This window comes from Triticum urartu, chromosome 6A, assembly GCF_056163025.1.
Source record: "Triticum urartu cultivar PI428250 chromosome 6A, HENAU_Tu73, whole genome shotgun sequence".
NCBI classification, from domain to species: domain Eukaryota; kingdom Viridiplantae; phylum Streptophyta; class Magnoliopsida; order Poales; family Poaceae; genus Triticum; species Triticum urartu.
Window position 1 is genome coordinate 593,337,461 of NC_141878.1, and position 4,930 is coordinate 593,342,390.

At 43.6% G+C, this 4,930-nt stretch overlaps 2 pseudogenes; both read left to right on the forward strand.

Moving 5' to 3' along the window:
• Nucleotides 1-403: 403 nt before the first annotated feature.
• On the forward strand, nucleotides 404-1,461 carry LOC125513074 (BTB/POZ and MATH domain-containing protein 1-like; annotated as a pseudogene).
• A 2,421-nt stretch (nucleotides 1,462-3,882) lies between these two features.
• LOC125513077 (BTB/POZ and MATH domain-containing protein 1-like) lies at nucleotides 3,883-4,930 on the forward strand (annotated as a pseudogene).

Sequence of the window (4,930 nt, forward strand, 5' to 3'; positions counted from 1 at the left end):
ATCGACGGTACTACTTGAGATGTCGGAGGCACTAACTTAGGCTCGAGGTGAAACAGAGGCTCCTTCGGTGACGTGTCTTGCATACCGCACTCAACACCGGAGGTACATGGTGACGTGGTTGTGTGAGAACAGGGAACCACATGTTTCTTTTGCCAACGAATGAAACTGTAAAAACCTAAGAATAAGAGTTTATACTAATTCCTATCTTATATTATTATATAACCACTGCACGACAGCACAAAACTTCCCCCTTCCAAAGTCGAAGCACTAACCTTCTCCCAATCCGCTTGGTCACTCCCCCGCCACTCCCCCTCTCCTCCCCACCACCACCAATAGCATCGCCAAGGGCCTTCATCGAGATTTACAACCCGTCCCAACCCTCCTCCTCCTCCCAACTCCCGCAATGTTAGCATCACATAGTTCAACAGTGAGGGTGCCATTGAGGCACACACAAGAGACGATGGAGGCCATAGCCGTGTTTGATATTGCCAGCTACAACCTGCTCAAGAGCCTTGGTAGAGGTGAATTGCACTCTTCTCCACCATTATCTATCGGCGACTACGAATGGTGCATCCTGTACTACCCCGACAGTTTCGGGGATGAGGGGAGCCAAGGTACGCCTCTGTTTTCCTCAAGCTCCTGACCAAGAACGCCCTGGTGAGCGCGTTCTATAGGTTTTGTCCTTTGGATGCGGTTAGGGGACAGATGATTAAGGCGGTGTGCCAAGTGATAGAAGTGTTCCACCCTAAAAGCACATCTTGGGGCTTTCCAAAGTTCAAGAAGACTACCAAGTCGACGTAGCAGACGTACGTGCGGAACAATTGTCTCATGATGGAGTGCGAAGTATGTGTTGTCAAGGAAGAACTAGAGATCCATGTGTGGCCCTCTGAACTTTTGGATAATCTTGCAACATTGCTAGAGGGGGAGAAAAGAGCATACGTGACTTTCAAGGTTCAAGGGAATATATTTTCAGCTCGTAAGATTTTGCTTGCGATGCGGTCGGCGGTCTTCGACGCCAAGTTCTACATGCCTATGGCTATGGGGGACAATGAGTCACAGGACATAACTATCAACGACATGCAACCTGCTGTTTTCAAGGCATTTCTTCACTTCATCAACATGGATTCATTGCCTTCCATGGTTGATCTTGGTAATGATGACAAAAGAGAAATGCTTACGCAGTTACTTGTGGCTACTGATAAGTATGCGATGGAAAGGATGAAGGTGATATGTGAAGGCAAGCTATGCAAGATGCTTGATGTTGAGACCATGGCGAAAATATTAGCTCTAGCAGAGCACCTTCATTGCAGCAACCTCAAAGATGCTTGCATTGAATTTATGCTCTCTTCAAATAGAATGAATGATGTGCTCACAAGCCAAGGGTATCTATATTTCAAACGATCTTTTCCTGATGTCATTATCGATGTGTTTGAGAGAACAGTTAAGTCCCGCAAAATTTAGTATGCCAACCCGGCATGAGCTACTTCTTGTCCTTCAGTCATGGAAGATCCTTGGCATGTTGGTTTGGAGAAGGTTATGAAGTGGTGCTAAATTTAGGATGCCCATCACCGGTTGGCTTCTATCGAGTTACTTTTGATACACTAGTAAGATCTCCGTGCTATGCCATGGAACCACATCAAAGTATGGAGACAAAATAGTCCATATTTGCTTGGATGGAGGGAGAAGGCCGATAGGGATAGAAGGTGGAGCACAAACATGTGAGATTGTTCGAGAAGCGTCGATGTGGTCTTGTGAAATGGTATGAGCAAGAGGGAAAACAGTGTGAAGACAAGGAGGTTTTGTCGACGAGGCAATGATAGTGAATTGACTAAAATGGACCATTAGTCTATAAACTTGTTCCAAATATGCACAATAGTTGTGTAGCTCATGGGATGTTTTCAACTTGTTAAATATGAGTGAACATGTCACAATGGCACTGACTGGTCACCATATGCGAGGAATCTTGCTCAAAGCTTTTTGTGTGCAAAAATAACCCTCATAATTTTTTTGAGATGTTTCTATGCCAAGCAATACCCCCCCTCTCTCTCTCTCTCTCTTCGCGTCAGGCGAGACTTGGGCCGGATTTTTCTGACATGCCTGAGGCCAAATGGCTAGGAAGAGCACGATCGACGGTTTGTGTGCGGAGCTAGCATGACGTGATGTCCTGCGCCGGGTTGGGCCAGATAATATAGAAGATGGACCATACAACCTAGTGTATCACGGGTGGGTTGTTACGTCTTGTGTGCAACATTAGTGTCATAATCCCATCGCAAATGCAATGCCGCGTTTGTTGTGGGACATAAGCAGCCCTCACCTACAGGGATCGATGAAATGGGCTTGCCCAACAATGTGGTATCTTATAGTTTTGGGAAGCTTTTAAGGAGAAGTCGGAGGAACCTTCCTCCAGTTTTGGGAAGGTTCCTAACAGCTTTCCTTCCACTTCTCTTTTGTATTTATCTCCCATTTTTACCAGTTTTCATTTTGTTATTCTATTTTTCCTGTTTGTTTTTTCTATTTTTAAAATACATGTTGACTTTTGTTGAATACACGGTGAAAAAAAATTAGATACACATTGAACTTTTTTCGAATACACATTGAACACTTATCTGAATACATGTTGAACATTTACCAAATGCATATGGAACATTTTTTAACATGCATCCAACATTTTTTAAAAATGTCATGAACATTTTTTAAAACATGCCTAATTTTTTGAAGTGTTACAAACATTTTTAATGGAAAAATGAGTTTTTATATGTTAATGACAGTTTTAAAAATTGCCAAACAAAATTTGACATTTCCCTAACACTTTTTTTCCATGCCTCAACCTTTTCGGTTTCCATTCTAGTTATCTATCTTCTATAACCATAATAGTCCATATTAATTTGTACTTTCCTAGATTGACAAGAAAAATGAACTTCCTAAAAAGGAAACAAGATAGTTGATCCCTGAAATTATGAACTTTCTATATATACATTGACATGATATTCTGCTTATAGTTGATATTAGCATATCATTGGAAATTTCACCTGTATTATAACATTATGCATAGCTTTTGATGGCTGGTTCATGCTATTCCTTCTTTTAGATTGTGCAACCTGTGGTATTGGTTCTTCTGTTTGCTTCGTGGGCTACAATCGATGTGTTAATTAGGTGGTAAGCTCTTCGTCTGCATGCCACCATCATGGAATCCTCTCTCTGTCAAAAGTTTCACTTCCAATCAGCTGAGCATCTTATATTTGTGAATCGGGGGAGTACTTTACAATATGATCATAGTAGTTCGAATTTCAGTAGTACTGAACTGCAGATGTGAACTCTCGGGAATTTATATGAGAATTCCCTAGAGTTCCCAATGTAGAAGAGTCAGGTTAAATCATGGACCAGGTACACTAGCCAATCCTCGATCTTGAGGTACACTGCATGTTTGGGATGGTAGGATGGAAAGAGTGCTAAGGTGGTAGATGAAAATGGACAACACTGCTAGAGATAACGAAGGCGCTAACTTCTACTCGAGGTGAAATGGAGGCTCCTCCGTCGACGTGTCCTGCGTACCGCACTCAACACCGGAGGTACACGGTGATGTGGCTGTGTGCGAACAAGGAACCACTTGTTTCTTGTTCCATCAAATAAAATCGTAAAAACCTAAGAGTATAAGTTAAGTACTAATGGTTATCTTATATTCTTATATAACTACTACACGACAACACAAAACTTCCCCCTTTCCAAATTGAAACCCTGACCTTCCCCCTATCCGCCTGGTCACTTTCTTCTGCCGCGCCGCCGCCACTCCCCCTTCCCTCCCCACCACCACCAATAGCATCGCCAAGTGCCTTCATCGAGAGTTACAACCCACCCCGCCCCCTCCTCCTCCCAACTTCTGCAATGGCAGCATCACGGGGTTCAATAGTGAGGGTGCCATTGAGGCACACCCAAGAGATGACGGAGGCCACGGACACGTCTGAGATTGCCGGCTAAAACCTGCTCAAGGGCCTTGGTAGAGGAGAATTGCGCTCTTCTCTGCCATTCTCTATCGGCAGCTACGAATGGTGCATCCTGTACTGCCCCGACGGTTTTGGGGACGAGGAGAGCCAAGGTCACGCCTCTGTCTTTCTCAAGATCATGACCAAGAATGTCGTGGTGAGGGCGTTATATAGGTTGTGGCCTCTGGATGCAGTTAGGGGCAAACGATTAAGGCGGTGTGCCAAGTGACAAAAGTGTTCGACCCTAAAAGCCCATCTTGGGGCTTTCCAAAGTTTATGAAGACCACCAAGCCGACGTACGTGGGGAACAATTGTCTCGTGATGGAGTGCGAAGTTCGTGTTATCAAGGAAGCACTAGAGATCATGTGCTGCCCTATGAACTTTTGGATAATCTTGCAACATTGCTAGAGGGGAAGAAAGGAGCAAACGTGACTTTTAAGGTTCAAGGGAATATATTTTCTGCTAATAAGATTTTTCTTGCGATGCAGTCGGCGGTCTTTGACACGAAGTTTTACGGGCCTATGGCTATGGGGGACAACGAGTCACAGGACATAACTATCGACGACATGCAACTTGCTGTATTCAAGGTATTTCTTAACTTCTTCTACATGGATTCATTGCCTTCCATGGTTGATCTTGATGAAGATGGAAAAAGAGAAATAGTTAAGCACTTACTTGTGGCTGCTGATAAGTATGCGACGAAAAGGATGAAGGTGATATGTGAAGGCATGCTATGGAAGAGTCTTGATGTTGAGACCGCGGCGACAATATTAGCTCTAACTTAGCAACTTCATTGCAACAACCTCAAATATGCTTGCATTGAATTTATGCTCTGTTCGAATAATATGAACGATGTGCTTGCAAGCCAAGGGTATCTACATCTCAAAAGATCTTTTCCTGACGTCATAATCGATGTGTTTGAGAGAACAGTTAAGTCCCGCAAAATTTAG